A 23,725-nucleotide genomic window follows, 5' to 3' on the forward strand; every position below is an offset into this window, starting at 1 on the left:
ACACCTGACTTGTCACTGGAGTTTGATATTTTAATGCGACATGTTCCATAGTTGTTTTCTATGTTCTATGTTTTCTATGTTTTATCTTAGCACTTTAAGCTCTGTCATCTTGGGTGTAGTACTGCAAAGCAAGGCTATTTATCTGTGTGCTAGAGGAGTTTCACCAGGCTCATCCCTCTTCCTCACTCTTCCAGAAAAAAAGACCTGCAGATCAGACAGGTCAAGCTGACCCTCTCATCTATCTCCCATAGCTTCTGGAGAGGCTGGGCTTTCCTCTTTGCTCCTAACATTTTGTGTCCTTTCACAGATCTTTCCAGTCACTCACATCCTTGAGCAATAATTGCAATGAGTTATTACTGCACCCTCAGTTGCAGTCAGTACAACAGCTCACTCCCGTCAATGCTTTCTCAGAGACTGCACCAACTCCCACCTTTCAGTGGGAGCTTGCTGATATTTCCCCATCACTCACCCATCCATCCCAGGATTTGCTCTTTGCTAAAACAATTGATGCAGACCAGCCCCTGTGTGCACAGGCCATGGAAGAAGCACCAGGCAACGCAGATCCCAGTCCTAGTGAATACCCCTGCTGTTCTGCAGAGCTTTTCAGCCCAGTTTCAGTGAGAGCTCAGCAGAAACATGTTTGAACCCACTTTCCCATGTGAGTTGCAATGCGAGTCAGCCACCTGTGGAGCAGGTGATTTTAGGAAGCAGCACTGTCATTACTGCGGGGATTCCAGTCCCTCACAGGCCCCAACCTGGACATGTCCATCTGCTTCAGCATGGACAAAGAAAGAGCAGGACTCTGCATATCTGGCGAAAGGGACTAGGAGAGTATGTCAAACAGGCAAGGAGGCACAAGGCACAGTGATGTGTTTACAGTTTGCACACCAGCCACTGTCGAGGGTATTGTTGGAAACTTAGCAGAAATGAGCTACAGGGTCTTGCTGTTGTGGCTGTGAGCTGACCCCACTCAGGCAGCCATGGAGCTTCATAGCCTTGCAGCACAAACAGCAGGTTTGTGCTCCTCACAGATCCTTTCTCAGGAAGTCTCCTGATTATCCAGATAATTGTAGAACACCGTTAAAGATGAAATGTGTTCTGGTGTCTCAGAAAACAATGACAGCAAAACACTTCCCACTTTATTGGTCTACAGGGTTATCATAATTACTGGAATGACTAGCGGGTGGGTTGCACATATTGATTCTCTGCCAGGCTGTGGAAGTGCAGATCTAGACACCAGCATAATAAATTTATGTACCAGGCTGACAGAATATGCTCATGAGCTATGCAGCAGATACTGCAAAAGCTATTTGTGATAAATGTCTTTTAATCAGCATGTTTGAGGAAGACTTGTTCTCTCAAATGAAAAAATACAATAAAAAACTGGTAGCAAACATGGAGAACATCCAATTAAAAGAATTTAGTCCCTCTACCACTATTTCCATTTTTGTAGAAGAGCAGACAGATTCATTACCTTGTGCATAAAGAACTCAGAATATTCCAATATGGTGGAGTTTAATCTGTAGAAAGCCTGCATGTTTTGCTATGAGAATCTACTCTGTATAAACCTCTTAACTAAAGGAAATAGCTGAATGATATAGACTGCTAGCTACATCATCTTGCAATATTTAATGTGTCAGGGAAAGGTTTTCTTTTCCACTGTGCAGGTGGGAGTTGGGGTACAGGCAGCTGAAGCCATGGAAAAGGAGTGCAAGCCCTGGTCCCTGCAGCACACTGCTAAGTGTGAGGAAATCAGACAGCAAAAGTGATAAACAGATAAATAAATGCATGCTGGACCCCGTGAGCAATGGCGCAGCTTGTGTAAAGAGCAGCTTGGGAAGTACTTTCTGTATTTTAGTTATTGCATTAACTGTGTCAATGGCCTGTGTCCCAAACCATGTTAACCATCCTGGAGCACAGTCAGAGGGCATCTGGCCTCTCAGCTACAGAGAATCCTGCAGGAGAGAGAAAAGGCTGAGGACATCAAGCTGCGTTTACACTCCCGCCGGAAGAAAGACTGGCTCTGTTAGGGAGCCAGACGGCTTCGGATCTCACATCACTGCTCATACTGCTGGCTATTTTCTGAAGCAATCACAAATGCTGTTGTACCATATTAGCTCTTCAAGACAGACAGAGGCAACTGTTCTCTAATTATAAGATACTGCTTCTTATTGGAACAAGGAGATTGGTTTCTCCCAAACAGCAAACCACTGGATATTTCCACTCATGTTTTCTGTAGAATCCAGACAAACACTTTTGAACATTTTAGGTATATCTTCTTTTTATAGTGTAGTGATGTAGCCTAATCCCACCAGGCTCAGCTTTTCTGTCATTGAATTAAAAGCAGAATTGTGCCCTCCACTGCTAATATTGTATGGATGCCCTATAAACTCATTTTAATCTCCAGCCCACGTACCTCCTTTGCAAGTTAATGTGCCATGTTTCAAGGAGAAGTGAACAGAATCATGATGATCACAGAATTCTCCTGAGAGTTTCCACATCAGATAAGAAAATAAAGACTGATATCTTGGTCTTGAGGTCAGTGACAGGTAAATCATCACATTCAGCATTCCCTCCTCTTGACCATGCCATTTGCCTTTTGCAGAATGAATTGAGCTTGCAGAAATGTCCTGATGGATGTCCCTGAGAGCTGGATCTGATCCATAACTGTTTAAACTACACCTGTGAATTGAAGCTGCTTTACACACAACCTCTGAAAGACACTAAACTGCAGGAATGCAAATAGATGATGGTGTATGATGTCTTTAAATTATAGTAAAGTGATCCATGGAGAGGGGGGAAAGCTGCTATCAAGAGAGTAAGTGAATGCGAAGAAAGACATCGGGAGCATTGATTTGTGTGCTTTGCTCATGTAGCACTCCTTCCTGAGGGGGAGAAGTGGAGAGGGATGCAAAATAGAGTGACGAACCTGTGGGATATAGGCACCTTTAATCTGGTGTGTATAAATATGGATATAACTGTCTTCAGAATCGAAGCAGTGACTCTAGACTAGTACAAAGTTCAGCAGCCCTGTCTCTCTGGGGCTTAACTGCCTTCATACAAATCATCAAGCTAGAGGCTGCCCACATTTTCTTCCCTTCCTACACAAGGAAGATGCTCCCTGCACCAAGCAGTCCCTGGAGCAGGCAGGAGGCTTTGCAACCCTGCTGCTTTGTCATTGCTCCAGGGTGGCACATGGATGAGGAGACAACCAAGACATTCTGTGGAGTCCTAGCCAGGCATTCAATGCTGGGGAAGGCTCTCTTCAGCATTTAATAACTCCATTGTGCTGGGCACATTAACAACAGCATCTCTGCAAGCATGATAATGTATGTGCTGCATCGGTGACTGACATCATTCAAACAATGGATTCATTGATTAGTTGCTCCCATTTCAGAGAAAGGTCTCGTGTGGCTTTTCATCCCACCCCCCTGAGTGCAATAGGCATATGGAGAGAGTTTGCCAAGACAGCTCCCTCCCCTTTACCAAGCAACTGAGTTAGGACAATAACAGGCTGACCTCTAAGCAGAATTTATATCATCTCTTCCTCTACATCAGACAATGTAAATGCTCTGTCCTGCCTCGTTTTCCATTTAGGATAAGTCTTGCTATTCCCTTCAACTCTAAGTTGATGAATAAAGCAATGAATTGGGAGTGTACTCTATGCATCTTGGTCCTACTTCTTTCCACTCTTCTGCTAACAATCAGCCAATTTAAAAGACTTACAACTAATGCATGACACTTTTCAAAAAAGCAGCATATGCTCCTAATTTCCTTTAACAGTCCATTTTCATTCAATTCATCCAGTTTTCTCCATTCTCTGTAGACTAAAGGATTTCATTTGTATTCAGTTTTTCCTTGTAAAGAGAATGTTTTTGGGAAGGGAGGCAATAACATGCTTTAAGTTCAGGCAGTTTGTTTTAAAGAAACATTTCCATTAAAAGAAAAAGACAAAAAATGTAATTTAAAATTGTCTGTCTTATTAGTGCATAATTTAAGTGGAAAAATGTCAGTCTTCTATTATGCGAATGATGTTTAAAAAGGGGTAAAAAAAATTTACGTGTAAAGAACAATCAAACATCTCTTCTTGCAACAGAAAGGCATCATTATAAAAAAAGAAAAGAACAGACACGTACATATTTAAATGAATGATCCTGTGAGAGGATACATGAGAGTGATTTGTGTCTTGAAGCTCTGCTGTCACTTAGATTATGCCTGATGAGCATTTAATGAATGTTCACAGGAAAAACATCTACTCATATTATTTTATTTGGGAACAGGGAAGGCAGCAGCCATTTTTAGGGGACAAAACTTAATGGATTTTCTTTCAGCTCAGTAGATACATTGATACTTGTAAATCTTTTCTAAGTGTGCCACTGTAATTATAAATCTTTTAGCTATATTTTTCATTAGAGAGCATTAAGGTAAATATTCTCTCTGTGGGAAGATATATTTGGCATATAGGTTTTTAAAGCTGACATTTAAGTACTCATTGCAGTGTTGCAGCTGTTCAATAACATTATTCTTATTATTCATTATTTAGGTTTTGTAGTCCTGGCTGCACTGTTCTTCTGCTTTAAAGCAACAAGACCCTTGATTTACCAATCACATGTAGCCAGTTGTTATCTAGAAGAGAAAGAAGAGCCTGCAGGAAACCACATCTTGTCATTTTCTGATCTATTCTTGGCAATCCTATATCCATTTATCTTGAGGAACAAACTATACCCCATAGATTTCACTAGCACAGTATGGCCCCTAAACAAGGGAGCAGAAGAGGAGGTTTTTTGGAGGCTTTCTCAGCACTGGATTTGTGTCTAGACCAGCTCAGCCCTGGGAGAGCAGATCAGAAACAGCCAGCCCATTCCCCTTCTTCCTTCACAGCTGCTTGCTCTGTTGGATAGCCCAGATCCCATTTCAGAAGGCACAATTCTTCCCTCACAAGAGCAGATCCATTCCATATTCCCCAGGTGACATCCAAAGCCAGAGCAGCAGTGTGTACACCTTGATGTACATTGAGACTGTGTAGTGATGCTCCACAGTACAAAGTTTTTTTGGTTAGAGCCATATTAAGATCTGAAAGACCTATTTTGGCTCTCTATAGGCTGGTAATAAAACTTTCTTGCTTTACCATCTTGCCATGAGCCATGTGTTACATGTTTCATAGGAATTCTTGGGGAATTCTGCAGCATTATCAGGGCACTACAGCATGCTTAGCTCCAAGCACACACTCATATGCTGTGGGAATCAATTGTGAGTGAAACGAGGAACATGTTCAAAGTCCCCACTCATCATATTCAGTGTCAGACAATCATCTTCAGCATGCTCTGACTGTTAATAATCCAAGGTGTATGTAAACCCAATACCACGAGCAGAATCCTCAATTAATCAGGGCATTACACTCACCAGTTTTGCTCCATTCACCTTGACACTGGTCAAGGAAAGCTGGATAATAGAGATCCCTAGCACCTACCCTGAAATGCAGCTTTGGCAAAGCTCATAACGAAACACTAGAGCAGAGAAGCTTCTTAATTACCCTGGTCTAATATTCACTTGTCATTTTTTTTTTTAATACTGTAATTTCCATGCTTGGAACTCTGAGCGAAGTAGCAAAACACTCATTTGGCAGGTAAGTAAAATCAGGACAAAATCAATCACTAGCACAGAGAAGTGAAGTGATTTACTGAGAGCAGTGGGCTGCACACAGGAGAGCACCCACTCCTCAGATGTGCTAGACAGGGTGGAGAGGCTTGATGAGCAGCCATGGGCAAGTGAACCTTAGAAAAGGAATTAGCAGTACTGAGAGTTTTCACGTATATTCCTCTGAAACTCTTTTTTTTTGTTTGTTTTGGGTTTTTTGGGTCTTTCTGCAGCACAGCACGTGAGTTCTTAACTTTGCCTCCAGAGTGAGAAAGTAAGCAAACAAAGAGAGCCATCAAGACCTTTTTTGCCATCAAGGGAAAAAAACTATGTAAAGTGGGACCCTCCTGACCCTTTTCACACAGCGTTGGGCCACTGGGGATTGCCCAGGGAGCTAAGCCTTGTTCTAGAAAATGTTTTGTTCTCAGCTGTTAAGAAAACACAGATTTTATTCCAAACATTAAATGCAGCTTTTAAATACAACTTGTTTCTTCATATTACAATTTGCAGAGTCCCAGATGGTTCCCTGTACATTTTCATGGTACTTAAAATGCTAATGTATTCCAACTTCTTCAGATGTTGTTTAACACACACACAAGCATGGCATACACCTTAAGTGAGAGTGTGAATAAAGACCAAAATCACAAAGCTAGAATCTGGATATTTTGTTAAATGCTACCATTAAACCTCTTCTTCCTCTCTCTGCCCCCTACCCCCACCCCCAGCAGGAAAGAAATGGAAACATAGCATCACATGGTTCAAGGCTCCCCTTTAGCAAGCTATAATTTAACCTCAGGTTATCCTGACATTCTCATGCTGAAGGGAGCACTTAGCCCATGTCATTGTGTAAGAACAGCTAAATGAGGATAAAAATATAGAGAAAGAGGTCAGAAAGGAAAGAATATTAATACAAGCAATTTACAAACATCTACAAAGTGCAGGCGATTTTTGAACTGTGTTAATGCATTTACTCAGGACATTTAATATTTGGAAAAATGCTAAAATGAAATGCTAGCTACAGGTACAACTGCAAATATTTGAGGACAGAGGACAAACAAATGTTCACACAATGGGCTAATGGTCTGCTAAGGAGTGGCATAATCATATCCCATTCCCTGACAAAGCTCTCACACCAACCCAAGCCTTTGTACATGAACATCTCCCACACAAAAATCTCAGTTTTACTCATCAGTGCATCACAAGTGTAAATATCACAGACACTGTGCTGGCAGGATGAATATTTTGGCAAATGGATTTCACATTTCCACTCCTTACATCTCATCTCCACGGGTAAATGATGAAAAAGGAATAAATACTGAAATGATGAACAATTGCAAATGTGATGGCTAGTTACTGGGTCTGGCCAAGTAAAGCATGCTGTGAAGACTCGTCATCCTTGGAGATGAGGTGATTGAGAGCACAAATGCTCCTGCACATGTGTGGTGCACAGAAGGAGCAGATTATCTTAACACAGTTCCCTGGTGACCACTGATACCTGTGGCAAAACACGTCAGTCCGTGGCCAGTAACTGAAATTTTGCTTTGTTCCATTTGTATTACCATGTAGGAGCAGTTTTCTCTCCTAGTGATGCAGATGTGGATATTCAGGGTTGATTTTATGTCTTCACTTGTGTGGGTGCCAGCAGTACCTATGGAATGGCTCCGACATGACCCCACAGGGATACAGATTCCCAGGCTCACTAAAAAGCTTCCTTCTGCCATTTTTTGGATTTCATATAGTACTTCCTTTTCAACTGGAGCTCAGAGTTGTGCAGTGAAATTTCCATCCCTTGCAGGTGTGGTAGGCACTGTAAAACCTAAAATACATGTTGGGCTCACAGAAGTGAGCAATTGTAGAGCCACCACTGCTAGCTGTCACATTTAAATGCCCCCTTTCTACACACCCCTGATGTGCAAAAGCTTTTTGATCTCTCACCAGGTGGCAAAACACTGGAAGGATTGAACTGAAGTGGAATGCTAAAGGTCTTCACCAGCAAACCCTTCTTTTGTCCTCTGACACCTTTTCTCCAGCACTTAATGCTTGAAAACAGACTGTGTTGTGTCCTTCTGCTCTGCACAGACATGTCTGAGGGATTAAATATGCAGAGAACCATCAGGTTGTGCAGCCTGATGATTTCTTCAGCTTCAGTTTGAGGTGTTATGGAAGACAGTATTAAAGACCAGCAGATCTTGATAGATACCCCATCAGTAAAGGATGACTCTATTATCAAAAATACTAAAATTAAAAAAAAAAAAGGTAATTATTTTCTGTGCAGTTTATAGCCTCCCAGGAGCAACAGCCAGACACTCCCACTCATACAACACTCTAATATTTCACCGATCAAGGACATAACCCTGGTTATTTACAGACTGTAATGACAGTGCCCCTACTTTGATGTTACCATAAATAAACAGGTAAAACTGCTGAGTTTCAAGAAACTCAGCTTGATTGCCTGGAAGATGTTATTATTTTAATAAAAAAGAATGGCATGCTTAACGATTAAATTTATATCAAGTGTGCAAGCAGGCTCCAGTCAAGGAGAAGTATACCAGCCCTTCCACTCAGCTTGTGCTGTCAAAAAACTGCTCTCTGCTTTTCATGAAAAGGTGGATCTTTGTTCAAATGACATAGAAAACTCTGCTCACATGCTGCCTGAAAGCAAAGGCCTACTGGGCTGTGATGGATTTCAGCAAACTACAGGCTCAGTACTTCTCAAATATGACAGCTCCTATCAGGTAAACTGTGTTTTGCAAGCTGTAGGAGCTTTGGAAGGGATACAGCTCCTATCCTTTACATCAGTAAAGCCGTGCCTGGAATCTCTTGTCTAACCTTTACCTTTTTGTTGAGGAATACACCTGGTCAAGTTGCAGATTGAGCTCTGTCAGGAGGAACCCTGCAGAAGAAAAGCTCTGGTGCTGAGCACCCCATAGCCACATTATGTGGCCTAAGGGGCTTCATTCCTCAGCAGCCCTGTGTCTTGACTGGATTTCCCTTTAGAAGCTGCATACTGGTGCACATCTGGAAAGCATCTTCCAGTTTAGTTTCAGCCAAAAAGAAATCCAATTTGTGTGCTTCAAGACTGCTATGTAATGTCAGCCAAAGTGTGGTGAGTAGGAAAAAAAATCAGATTATGTTCTTCAAAAGAGCAGCCTGATCCAAAATGAAAAAGCTGAAGAATATGCACAGAAGGAGTCAGGATCAAAATGTTAATGACAGCCTTGACTATAATGCCAGAAAGCTGGTGTCCGTCAAAGGCAGAAAGGAGCCCCTCCACAAGAAGATCAAGTGAAAAATCTTGCTTCCTCATATCTTGGTGATGGACTTGTTGTTATACATTGTGCTACATATGCTGCACGTTACATCAATATCTGTCCCTGCCACCTTTCAAACTGCCAGCATGCAGAGCCAGGCTCACTCACCACAGGTTGGATTTACACATCCCAGCTTAAGTTAGTTAAAATGAGATGCACATCTCTGAGCCAGTCACCATCCTGGAAGCCTTTCTAGTCAACAGTTAGAGAATGCAACTTCTCTGATCTTTCTTCAGTGTTTGGTTTGGTATGAGAGGAAACCACGGAGAAATAGATCACTCTGTTGGCTATAGAGATTATCACAACCTGTCCAGATTCAGACTCATAGTGGATGAACATCCAGGTAAGGAATGCTACTTTTCCTAGTGTCTTTTTCTGTTTTTTACAAAAAGTATTGTTTTGATGAAGTGCATAACTTCATTAATGAATAAAGGCATCATAATTTTTGTACTCATGACAAAGTGCAGTGTGGATCTTCATGTAAAATCAAGTTCTGCGTAAGGGCCAAATGGCAGCAATTAACAGAGACAAAAACCTGTCTTAGATCTCCCAAAAGCCTTTCTGACCTTCCTGCACAGAATGCTAGAAGAATAAAGACAATGAAACAAACTCATTCACTATGAAATTCCCTCTACCCAAGGTTTTCTTAATTTATCTTCTGACCACCACTCATTATGCTTAAACAAGCTCATAACTTCTTTATGTTCAAACATAAAAGTTGTTTGTAGCTCACATTACTTTCCTACACGCTGGTATCCTTCCTTTTTAATACTTGAAAGTGTTCAGAAAATATGTTTTTCTTCCTTTAATAAGGCCTCTCATGCACATGTGTTCCTGTAAACAGCTCTATTTCTCACAAAAATATCTGAAAAGATTCTTGAAATTAGCTTCCTAATTTTTAAGTGTGGGCTGGCATCCAAAATTTAGCAGAATTCTAGTTAAAAAAAGATAAATTCCTCGGAGACTTTTTACTTGTCTCTAATCTTCAGGACAAGACAAGATTTGGAGAAATCTTTTGATTAAAGAGAGGCTTTCAATTCTGACTCAGCCTTCTTTAGAGGATTTTCTTACACTTAGTGACCCTGTGTCTTCCTTGCAGGGTGCACTCTTTAATTTCTCCCTAATACACAGGGTGAGTGGTTAAACCTCTGTGCCTTGCCGTGCTGTAAACTTCAGACATCAAAACCAAAGTATGCCAGGTGTGCAGTCAGGCACTCAGGGGACAGGCTCCAAAAATTCCCTGAGCAGATGTTTTTTGGTGTGGGTTTTTGTAACAGAATCCATCTGCTTCTTCTTTTTGTTTTTTTTTTTTTTTTTAACCAGTAAAAAGAAAGTCTTTTCTCAAAATGATCTGAATAACTCATCAGAAATGCAGAATCTTCAAAGGGCTCTCGTGGACAGGGCAGGTTTCTCATGCCCATTCTGCTAATTATCAACCAGCAGAACTCAGTCCTCAGCATCTGCTAAAAATGTAATTCTTGAAAGGCTCAGCTTCAGTGCTGAACACCTGTTTTCCCAGCTTACCACTTTCCTCCCCTTGTCCTGTGCCACTGAGAGATCCTCCAGGTCTTATTACCTTAGCAGGTGATACATGCTCTGCTGTGAAGCCTCCTTCAACACAGGCAAGCTTAAGGGAGAGCCTATCCCAAAGCACAGCTTTCCCTAGGGAGCAGAAGGTCATCTGTTTATCCCTCCCTCCAGATGATTTTAAGGATGGAATGTGAGTCTAATGCATGTGATAGATGTGTGCATGACACAGAGACACACTAAAGGGGAAGGCAGGCATCAGCCTTTGTGCTCTGACGTGACAACTTCTGCTGCTGACATAGAGAGAAGCAGCCCTTTCCAGCACACCTTGCTCTGCCTGGAGTGTGAGACTGTGGGTGAGTTTATGAGATCCCATACGTGGTGCCTCTCTCAGCCACACCCCAACTCTGCTTCAGGCTGAAATCTGAGGCTGCATCAGCTCCCAAATTTGCTGCCAGAGGACGGAATCACACCTGAAGGCCTCTTTGCCTGCAGCCTTTGTTTCCCCTTCTATGTGCACTTGTCTGAAGTTAAGTTACACTGGCTTACTGTGAAATTACTTGAACATGGACCTACTGCACATTTGGGGGCATAGAGGTCACAAATGGGCTGTCTTCACTTTGCATGTCCATGATCTACTTCTATCCAAATCTTGGAGAATAATTTAAATAATAATTTGATACAACTAAGCCCAGTAAGAGAAAGGAGAAAAGGGAGCTGAACCTCCAAAAGAAGTGGCGGACAGAAGAGTCCTTTCTTAAGAATTAGTCCCAAGCTGCATATGGAGGATAGCACTGCAAAAGCATAACCATATCACAAATAAAAATGCTTCTGTCACTATATCTGTGAGTCTAACTTTGTGTTTTAGTAAGCAAGGAGAGCATAGTCTAGACACAGGGGATTGATATCTCCCTAAAGGCACATCCCAGAGGCAGTCAGGGAGCTTGTGCAGCATCATTGAAGATATGAAGTCACAGAGCAACTTGCAGATGCCAAAGGCTTGAGGTGAGGTGACACAGCACTGGAGACAGCTTTTCTTAGCACCACACATCATTGCTAGCAGGAGTTTTACGCCCCTCTAAGCCTACTCCCTTTCTTCAGGCAATGGAAAGCCTCTGACTTGGGCCGTTTGGACTCAGGTGGCTGAAAATGATGCAGCTGTAATTCTCAAAGGATTTTTGGAGGTGCAACAGAGACTCTTCTCAGCAGGGGCCTATCCCATCCCTACCTCCTCCCTGCTGATGGTAACCACAGTTCTGCACCCAGAGCATACAGGAATTAACTCCTGCCTGAAGTTCTGGTGTTGCTGACAGCTGTATTATGCTTTTGTGGTTTCATCTTTGCCCAGCTCATAGACACACACAGACTGTGCACTCAGGGAGCACAGGCATCTTCTCCACTGACATCTCTAAGCAGGGAAATTGCTCAGGCCTAGCCTTTAACCCTTCCTGCCCTTTTGCAAAATGGACATACAGCCACCAAACCTTCCCTGCTGTGCCCTGCTCTGGTTTGCATTCTGAGTGCCTGGGTGTCAGGGTTGTCCTCTTTGTGATAGAGCTAATAACTCAGAAACTTCACAAAGGGAGGATCTCTTTGATCAGTAAAGAAGAAGAAAAATATTTCAGGATCTCATGCTGTTCACCTGTGGGATTGCTTTGGCACATACAGACCAGCAGGCCCATAAGAAGGTGGGGTGAGAGCACTTGCCCAGTGACAGTCTCTGCCTTGGGCAGTCAAGCACATGCAGGAAACTCCATCATGCAGTGTTCCTTTGTAAAGCATCTCCACCCTGAGGATCCTGAGAGGTTTTTTTTTTGGTTGAATTTTTTTTTTTTTTTCCCCAGTGAAGGCATGGACCCAAAATCTCCAGTTCCAGGGCAGGAATAGCTGTTCATTTGGGTGGCAGCAGAAGAGCAGCTCGGTACAGATGTTACCCTGGAATACCAAGGGTTTAAGGGCTTTCTCATGGCAAGTTTGGGGAAGGGCTGGAATGAGACAAAGTGCTTTTGCTGCTGGATGGTTCCACGGATCCAGACATCCCTTCCTTCTATGCAGGGGCTCAAACTACTGGCTGAGTGGTTTAATGGAATGAAATGGTTGTTGAGCCACTTGACACTAACGTGGGACTGGAAGCAGAGATAGCAAGCTATTGCCTCCAGCCCAATTCTGCTAAGACAGCATGTGGTCTCCTGATGGCTGGGTTCAGGGTTATTTCCCAGCAAGGACTGGTCCAGATGGGTGAACATTTTGAATGGAACCATAAATATTATCCATTTCTCATCCAATTCCAAGACTCCCTCAGCTTTGGTAATTGGAAATGGAAATTGCAAAATGAGAAATTGATTTCTTCTTCACTTTTGCCACACAGAAAGAAAAGAAATGACTGGCAATGTTTGTGAAAGGCTTCCCAGCCCACTCAGATCCAAGATAATGAGCTTTCCCAGGCACTAGGTAATTCCCTCTGTTGTGTTCCTCTTTTTCTTTTACTATGAATGCACATCTTGCTGCAGATAATAGAAGATTAAACTCCTCACTTGGAAACTGAACTACACATAATTCACACAGCAAATAAAATAGAAAAAAATAATTCCTTTCTTCTTTTTCTTCTTTATTAAATGCCATCACTTAATTTAGAATGCAAATCAATATATTAATAAGGAATGTATAATTTTCAATGTCATCTGTGCAATCACCCTCCTAGATTGATTCTACCTTGAACTCATTGCTGTATTGTTAATGACTGAAGGCTCACACCGTACTTCATCAACCAAAGTCTGTCTCCAAGAACTTTCTAATTAGTGCTACTAATCACCTATTCCTTCTCAGTGAGACTAATGCATTATTACAGAGACTTGTGAAATACGTCCAACAACATATACGTCTTGTTAAAATGACACTCTGGAGATTCCATTACCCACATCCATCAATGACACTTAATCCATCACATGGAAATATTGCTTAAATACTGCTACACAGTCAGCTGGGTGCAGGCATCGTCAGGGAGACCTGCCAGGCAAAATGCTTCCCTGCTTATGGCTCTGGCATGCAGCCCACTCTCTTACATCATATAGCAATTAATGTACCCATACTTAGATAACAAGAAGTTAGAGAGGCAGTGGAAAGTAGCAGCAGAGTGGGACAACTGATGAAATTAGCTGCAGGAAATCTATTTTGTAATAAAACTGTTCATAAAAGTGAATTGTCATTTAGAGGCACAATTTCCATGGGGAATAAGTTTTTATGTCTCTGTGTATCTTTAAGGAAAGGAGTTTTTATTTTTTGGGTTTTTTTCCAATGCTTCTTTCATTTAAATGGCTTTATAGGAGCACAGATTATGCAGAAACGTTTTTAAGCCCATGAGAATCTCATTATGTTTTGTGCATGCCTTTTTCCATTTCTATTTTTTTCCTTTAAATTCAGGATAATCCACGATGCTGCAGTCATTTAGCTGTGAGGAATATTTAGATCACCACAGTGAAGATAATTAACAACATGTATAAATGAATGTGCCAATTTCTTTATAAGTGGAACAATTTAAATTGATAGGTTACACTGATGGAGCCTGATTATTTTTTCCCCTTCCCTGTGTTTGAATACAAAATCAACTATAAAGTCAATTTTACAAATACATAAAAACACGCATATACCCCAAACTCTGTAAGCTAAGAGGATGTGTACAAAGCTCCTCCTTTTGAAGTGATCTAAAGTACAATTCAGATGCTTGCTGTGTCTAAGTCTTATGAAAAATTCTGCTACTTGTGCAAAATTGTTTCAAAATCTGAGTAATTTATTTGTGTTCATTAATAAACACAAGCTTAGAGCTTGGATCAGAACACGAGTCTTCGTGAGCAGTTGGAAGCTCATCCCGGCAGGAGCCAGGTGGGGTCAGATCACAAGGGAAAGTGAAAATAGTGAATCCCTCTTTTTCCCTCAAGGCAAGTGAATTTGTGAAATCCCTGCTGATCAAACTCTGTCATTTCTCCTCACGCTTGGGATTTTTAATTTCTGTTGCTAGAGATTTTTTGAGTGCTATTTCCTGTATCCTGATAATGTTACATAATCAGTTAACCTATGGAAAAGACAATTTACAGTAAAATAAAACTCCTCCACTGTGTGAGTTAAGGGATGGGGAAAACTCCCATTGCCACTGTAGTACCTGAGGAGGCTGAAAAACTGGTTTTAGTGTGTAATGAACCACTTCTGAGACTACACAACAGCAGCAAAGGTTCTACAACAGCAGCTTAAGAGTATCAAAGGTGAATGGCTTTGCAGATCTACAACCAACACTCACCCCACTTCTGTCTCTGCAGTAAGACTCGACTACAGCCTACAGACAGCATGATGGAAGCAGCCACCTGCAAGCATTCCAGTAATTTTAATTATTTCCACAGCTGCAGAGATGAATCTGTACAAACGGTAAAGACAAAATGCAGATATAAGGAGGTTGAAGACAGAATGGTAACTCTGCATTGCTGGTTTTTTCCCCTCCAGGATCAAATTTTGCTCTTGCAAAATATCAGGCTATTTCTTTAGCTTTGTGTCAACACCTCATAGTTGACAGCACTGAATTCCACCAAAGTTGCCATCACGTCTCCCATTGGGCTCTTCCCTTTCCCCTCACTGCCTCACTGGTCTCTCATGGGCAGCTGGGACCTCAGGACGGTGTAAGGGATGCCAGACCTGGCAGCAGGGAACATGTCTGCTGCCCTCTGTCACTGTACCAGACACAAATTTCCCCTCTGGTACCCACAATTTTGGGCAGACTCTGCAAATTCAAAGCAAACAAAGGGAAACAGATAGATGTATAGATAGGCAGACCTGCTCAGAGCACTCCTGGAAGATTAGAAAGAAAAGAAGTTCTCTCATTCTAAATAAAGCTGAAACTCACTTCCCATTATGAGCCTAACTTCATTTCAAACAGATGCACTTCCAGTGTGTGCAACTGTTCTGGCATTGTGAGAAGCTGGATGGACTCTGGCTGAAGCTACAGAAATGGTGGACTTGAGAGTGAAATATTTGCAGAGGAAACCTCCCTGAGCAACCATCCGCCAGTATAAAGAAACTCTGCAGAAAATATTAAGAGTCAAAGACTCAAGGTCCATAGAAGTTACTTTGGGAACAGTCATTCAATCAGCAGATTTGTTGACAAGAAAGGCTTGAAAAAGCTGAGGAGTTCTGTCAGTAGCTGGAAGCTTCACATTTCCATCAGACCTGGTGCTGTCAGGCATTCATTGCCAAAAGCCACACCTGATTATCTGCTCTCTGACACTGCAGTAAGTAGTTATCTCCACTGAAGAAAAAGGGGTATATGTAAGGGGTCTTGAACTCACCTGAATGCTGTAGGAATAGTCCTTGTTCTTCCTTTGTCTGATTTCTTACTGCAAAAGACAGGGAATTGCAACAGAGGTCCTGATTTCCAAAGCATTGGGCACTGGAAATGAGAGACCCTAAGAAAAAGAACAGTGACATTATCTCTGAATGCAGCAGATAGCAACCTGCCACACCACAAATGCACAGGAACTGGTCAAAGGCCTAGAAAACACACAAAGGCCAGGATTAAGGAGTGGACAATATCATGGAGATGGAAGTCAAAGTTCCTCTTGTTATCATTGTACTAATGTGTGCTTGCGCATTCAAGAAATGTATCTTGAGGTGCTGGATAGCAAGTGGGAATAACTACTGCAAACTGAATCATCCAAGATCACCACATTCATTCTGAAGCTGAACCCAGCAAGGCAGTTGAAGGACAACTGCACTGGTTTTAGCATCAAATTTGTCAGACAATAGAAATTGCATAAATAAGCACAGACAGCAATGCTTAATAGCAATGGAGCTATGCAGATTCCCATCCAGATCAGGTTAATCAGGGGTGTAGCTCTGTCAGGGATTGTGATTTATAATAAAAACTTAGTCAAAATAAATCTTTGTGGACAAAAAAAATTATTTTCCTGGAAGATCTTCCAGCATGGTATGTTCCATTTGGGGAATAGAGCTGCTGAAGTTATGCCCTCAAGCAGCCCTTCCTCTGTCCACACAAATATTCATGTAGGGGTCCCACTCCATTTCGCCACTGGTCCTGTGTGTCTTCTGAAAAACTTAGCTATTTAAATTTGTTTCTTCCATTATAGAGGACTTAGCAATGTATTTTGCTCAGTGACTTAGCAATGAGCATTGTTAGATAGATACAGACAAGTACTTTCTGTATAATTCTGCACCTGAAGTTAAATTGCAGTCAATATGAGACCTAGCCAGTTTTATAATTCTACCCATATGTTACAAGGATTTGCCACATATTTTAACGTAAGTGCTACATATGTCATCAACTTTGTGGTAAATATGTCTATTTTTCCTCCCGGAACTACAGAAAGGAGAGGTTAGTGTCTGGTACATTCTATTATTTATTGTCTCAATTCAGCACAATTCAATATATTCTGTTAATTTCCTTTTCCTTTTTTAAAAGAAATAATAATCTGTCACTGAGGTTGTAACAGCTCCAATGTTAATGGAATTGTATGAGACAATGTCATTGAAATTGGATCGGGCCGAATGGAATCATTACTGTCCGTCCATTCAGGTCTTAATGGCTCCATCAATCGATGAGCGTAGGACAGAGCCCAAGGTGTTTTGAGGAAGCTCTGAGGTGCATCTGAGTGCGCTGAGCCTTTCTGCACCTTCAAAGCACAGTAACATGAGTTAAAAGATACAGCCCCAAAATCTCCTAGAGACCCATTAACTACAGATCACACAGCAAAGAGCTCCTTCAGAGTGAGCCTGGCCCGTCCCAACAGTGCATAATTTGTGAATCAATGAAAGAGCTGATTGCAAGGCTAGAGGGGCACCAGTGTATATTTAGGAATCATTCAACCACTATCTTCAGGGATTGTTCATCCACAAGGATCTAGAATTCTATGCTTGAAGTCCCTTAGGATGTTTTTAAGTAAAGCAATAATGCTACTTATTTCTTTCCCCTGTTTAATATTTCACCCTTTTTAATACTGCTACAAATTCCACAGATACCATGTTTCATTACACATTTGCAAGCTCGGATATATTGAAAAACATCGAATACAGGGAACTTCTGGCCTTGATTTCTAGCTGCTGTAAAAGGAGGAGCTGTTTTGGGGAGAAGAAAAAAGTGTACCCACAAGTCAGGACAGTGCTGATTATTCAGCTGGATACATCAAACTGCCACAAATCCCGGCAATAGAAAACTGTAGGCACCGTACCTACCTGCAGGATGGTGCTGCCGAGTGAGTAAAGAAATGCTGAAGAAAATTCTCTTGGTACTTTTTTTAATAGAGTTCAGCCCCCCAGGGCATGGCCTGGTGTCATTGTAACACATTAACACACAATTTGGCTGTGTGCAGGAAGTATAAACTGGTAAAGAGGTGTAAGAATCCCAAGCCCCGTATCTGCACCATACCTTTGCTAACTTATGACGATGAGAGAACACTGAAAGCTCTGACAGTAATAAATAATACATAATAAATAATATCAATAATAATAAATAATTAACATGGGCCCCCCCCAGAGGTCTTAGATAGGAATTTCCTCAGCTGAGTGTGTCATTATCTTTCCCACAATTTTGGTGAAATTGTTTTCTTAGTAGTCACTCAGAAATCTCAAGTAATATATATATAGCTGAAGCTAGTCCCCTTTTTGTTCATTGGAGAAAATTCTCAATTTCAAGAAAACTAAATTTAAACTTAATGTGAATTTTAAACTCCAAGAGGGTTTAAACCCCAAGATGTATCCTCTTACTGTGGGATATCTTTCCCACTCTATTCCTTAGGAATACAAGAAATGTCAGCCTGTACTCGTAACTCTCCTTTCTCACAGGAGCTGGGGTCTTCAATGCCTTGTGTTTCACCTTTTGACAGACAAAAAAACCCAAAGTATAGGCAGGAGGGAGGCATTGTAGTGAAAATTCTGAAAGGAATCAAAACCTAAATGTTTCAATCATTGGAATAGTTTTCTTGATGTTTCCCTCAAATAGCCTCACTCAGCGGGATTTGCTGCAGTGCCAGGCTCTCATATTAATTGATGTATATCTGTTTGTTCTCCATTTTCTGCAGTCCCAGGACCAGAAAGAGCTGTGAGCAGACATGAGCAAAGATGCCATAGTCAGGTATTGTTCAGACACTCTTAGTAACCAAGGACAGAAACTGCAGAGCATTTGCCTGTAAAAATAGAACATAATGAGTAGAGAAATGGAAGATACAAATGCAAATAAACTACTTTTTCCAGCTCAGATGTGATGCGAGGCCATATTCTGTGTTGGGTGTTCCATCCAGGTGCCGCACATACATGTCAGCCTTGGGAGCCTGCCTATCCAAGGGGGCAGAAAGGTCAGGAATACTGCAAGGCATTAAAAGACTTCTGGATATTTTCATTTGTTCCACTACTCAGTATTCATGCTGTATTAAATCCTGTGTGCTAGTTCCTTGTTATCAGCTAAAGAAAGGAATGAATTGGGCTTTACATCTGGCTGTAAATACCTGTGATCAAAAAGAATACCACTCTAAAGTAGTGTTATCATGTGTATATCCTGTCAGTCAGCATTATGATACGTCAAAGATAATGCTTATGATCTTACACTGACATCTTTAGAGAGCATATGTAAATCTCCTTGTTTGGCTGGCCCAAAACGTTGTGGAAGGCAGACACTAAATAAGCTTTTCTCTCTAGGTTTTGCAGCTGCCACTGCTGTTTCCAATACTCCATTTCTTTTTCATTGCTTGATGGTGTTCTCATGAGTTTTTTGGCTGACCAAAAAGGGCAAGACAAATAACTGGAAAATTCAAGAAGTCTGCATTCCTACCTCTTGGTATGTGGTCTGACACCATGACAGCATCTTCAATCCTACCCAGCTAATAAAGCCAACATTATTATTGGCAAAACTTCAGGGACAATGTAAGACAATAATGGAGGTTTGTTCTCATTTAACTCACAAATGTAAGTGAAAATTCACCTTCTCAGTCGTCTTATTGATGAAAGTGGAGCTTAGCCTGGTGTGCATATGTGAGAAAGAATGAGATCTGTGGGAGACAAAAAAAAAAACAAAGGGCTGTTTTGGAAACCAAGTTTGGAGTTTTTTTAAATATAAAATAAAAGTTTGAAATCAAATGTTTCAGGATGGAAAACTACCAAACCTCATGGGGAATATGCCCAAGCCCACATATTCCCAAGTGCCTGTGTCCCCATTTGCCTATAAAAAGCAGCTCCTTTTTCCAGTGACCTCCTTCTCCTGTGAGCAGACACAGCCACAGTTTAAGGACTGGGTGCACTGTGTGAGTTCAACTTGTGTTTTTGGTCTTAGGCAGCAAGTAAGAATTGGAATAATTAAGCTTTCAGCTGAAATTTCTCTGTTCACTCACTGAGTTCCATGGTGTGTTTTTTAATCTCTAAATTTTACCCCCAAAATTTTGCTGACTGTTAAGCATACAAAATGGGAAAGGAGGCCCCTAGTTGCTTCTAAGCCAAATATTCTCATTTCTCCTTTCCCGTTACTTCCCAAATGAGACATAATTAAGCCGTTTTGCTTCTCATGGTATTAAAACTAAAGACCAAGCTATTTCAGCTATTTCTAGGCCTTTTTTTAGAGAGGCTATCAAAACCAATCAGTGGTAGCAATTGAGAGACAGAGAGCAGATGGTATGTGATTCCAGGTTCTGCCACATTCCTATAAATGCATTAATTTACTGCTGAAACAAAGTAAGTTTTTTTATGTCATTCATAAAAGGAGAAGATGACTTGAAAGATTTGATCAGTGATGATAATGTGTTTTCTTTAGTATATGCCACTTTCCTCAAGCTTCACATTGTTACATTCACCAGATCTGCAATATAGTTAACTACAAAATCTTTTCTATGGTAATCAAGCTGCTACCTTAGTAACACTGTATATAAAGTCAAAATATTAATCAGTAAGCCTTTCTTTATTTCAATATGTTCTCCTTCAGAAGTAATCCAACTGGAGCCTTTTTACCACATTGTAATTTATGAGGCAGCTGGAGCACAATACATTTTTAATAAAAATTAGGTACAAGCAGATACAGGGGATTAATAGTTGTATTATAATTTTATAGTTTTCAATATACACAGCCATGGAAAAGACAATCAAATATGGGGTCCATCTCGAGGATATAAAAAGCAGTATTTATTTTTAATGGAAAGAGAATTTCATGAATTACTGAGCCATGAAGAGCTGATGGATGCATTCACTGGGCAACACAAAGGACAACTAGAAAGAAAAGGCATTCAAAACAACACAGCACTACTGTTTATATGGGATGTAACACTCTGATTATGCTCCAGAGTCTCAACTCTACCTGTTTGCATAGCTATGTACATTTTCAAAAATTGCCTCTTTTCCTCAGCAGCCTATAGAGGCTGGGACTCTTTTTTCATGTGTTTCTGACTCACATTAATTAACAATTTATTACACAAGGGAAAATAGGAGTAAAAGCAGTGTTTGTAAATTGATTAAACCATTAGAAGAATTATATCTTTCTCAGGTTACTTTAAACTATATTGATAGAACTGAGTAGTGGAAGTGAAGCAGCAATAAATTTTTGCAGTCCTTGCAAACTTTTAAAATATGCTCTCCAGGAGTTCATATATTATTGTACATCTTTTTCCACAAACAGCTGGGCAACAAGTTAGTCACTGTTCAGCATCTCCATCTGATGAGCATTTCCTTTTGCTTCTAAAAATCCTAGAAGATTTTTCTCTGATATTCTTGCAAGCACCTTTAAATCCCTCTAGACTTACGACTGGGTGTCTCCTTGATCCAAAAACCTTCCAGTTGAATGATGAACTTGCTGAGGAATTATTGTTCAGCATTTAATCTGAAAAAATGATCTGGCAATTGAATCAAAGCACATCAAAGACAATTCCCAGTAAGAAAAACAAATCTTCTAGTAAAGGGCAGCTCTTTTCCTCAGAGATGCTAATTACACTGCAGCAAACCCCGAAATGTGGTGTGTGCTGTTCTTCTCCAGGGTTCAGGGGTATTATGTGAAATTTCTTTGAAAGAGACCCCAAAGATATGATTTTTTTTTTTAATATACTTTTTTTTTTTTTTGTAAAATGAAATTAATGGGTAACAAAGGGCAGGAAATCTTCAAATATAGCATGCCAACAGTGAAGTCTTTGAAGGGGTACATAGTGGCTATGTAAAATCCCCACTGGGACCATGCCTTCATCAACTCAAAAGGGAGACTATCTGTCTGAAAGCTTTGAAGAAACCCCCTCCTTCCAAAGAGATGGGAAATCTTTGAAGTTATTAAGCATGCATTAATCATTTTAGATAGGTAAACTCTGGAATAAAACTCATTCCAACCTGTAGTATTCTTTCTTGGTGCTTTGTTAAGTAAATCATGCAGCACATTTCACTGAAGAGGAGAGGGTAATAGCAGCCCAGAGTGAGATTTTTTGCAATCTTGGAGCTGGAGCTTAGTGCACCATGATAAGTAAATTTTGACAGTGGGCTGAAAGCATCATCTAGTTTAGAAGACATGTAGCATGTATGATCTGTCCAGATCCCTCTGCAGAGCCTTCCTACCCTCTAGCAGATCGACACTCCTGCCCAGATTTGTGTAGTCCATGAATTTGCTCATGGTAGACTCAATCCCCTCAGACAGATCATCAATAAAGACATTAAACAGAACTGAGACACTCTGCTCCCTGGGAGACATCACTAGTGATCAGGCACAAACTGGCTGTAGCACCTTTGACCACCACACTCTGGGTCCAGCCATGCAGCCAGTTCTGAACCCAGCCAAGAGTGCACCTGCCCAAGCCTTGGGCTACAGCTTCTGTGGGAGAATACTGTGGGACACAGTGTCAAAGGCTTTGCTAAAGTGCAGATAGACACATCCACAGCCTTCCCCTCATCCACCAGGTGGGTCACCTGATCATAAAAGATCTGGTTGGTCAGGCAACACCTGCCTTTCCTAAATCTGAGCTGCTGGGCCTGATCCCATGGTTGTCCTGTAGGTGCCATGCAATTGCACTCAAGATAATCTGCTCCGTGACCTTGCCAGGCACCGAGGTCAGGCTGACAAGCTGAATTTCCCTGGATCCTCCTCCATCATCAACACCCTGTGACTTGCCAGTGGAAGAATATTATCTGCAGCTCAAAGAGAGAAGAGGTGCATGCCACATTATGCAGCCTCAGATTATCTATCCCTCTGTGGCCAGTCTGAAGGGCCTTATTATTAGCAGTCAAACTATTGGCTTCCCAGAGCATCCAACTTAGAGAGACAAGAGACAGGGAATTAGAGGAAAAATAAATTACAGGAGATGGATGGGAAAGCCTTGTGTCTTCCTCACAGCCAATCTATAAAGTGCATATTCTTCACAATTTAAACTTGGATGGTGTACATTTGGGACCACTGCAGTTTTGTGGTAGAGTCAAAAGTTACACATTGAGTCAAATGGGCTTCATCACCATCCATGCACAGTTCCCTGCACCCAGACACTGAAGGGGAGGCACTAGTCTGTGTCTGCATCTGTGATGAGCTCTAAGCAATGGTGCTGTTTTAAAATGAATCTCCTGCCTGTGTACTCCAGGCTGATTCAGTTCACAGAGTAGTCTTGATTCATTCACATTAGATCCTTTCTGGAGGAAAGCTGCCTTCCATGTGTGCTACTGATGTGCTCCATAATGAGGACATCTTGGCTTGCACTAGTACAGTCTTTTGGGTAGCCTAGAATCCTAAGTCTGGTGAGGGCATTCGGCCATTGGAAACCAGACAAAATCTAGCACAAAATAAACCCTTGAACCAAATACAGCACAGTTACAGGGGCCTCAGCACCAGCTGCCTTGATCTACTCATCTGCTCTTCTGGTTCCAAAGGAGCCAAGTCAGCAAAGGAGCCAAATTCCCCTCTTTTTTCTTCTTTTTTTTAATTACACATGCAAGTACTAGTTACTTAACTAGATCTGTTTCAGGAGTTGACCTTAATGTCTCTCTGGGCCTTTATTCAGATAACTGGAACATTTAAGTTCAAGAAAATTATGACCTATTAGGATTACCTTTATACTGAGGGGTCCCAATACAGTCAGAGGAGAGTCAGGTATGATACCAGTCAGCCCTCACAGACAGCTGTGATGTGGCTGTTCATGTCTCTTCCCTGACTCCCTGCTAAATCTGGGTACAGCAGCCCTGACAGATACTCACTTGTGGTCAAATGAATTTAGACACCTGCACTGATTGCAAATTCACTCTGGATGCCACAACTTCCA

Source organism: Coloeus monedula (assembly GCF_965178545.1).
Source record: "Coloeus monedula genome assembly, chromosome: 6".
Taxonomy (NCBI): domain Eukaryota; kingdom Metazoa; phylum Chordata; class Aves; order Passeriformes; family Corvidae; genus Coloeus; species Coloeus monedula.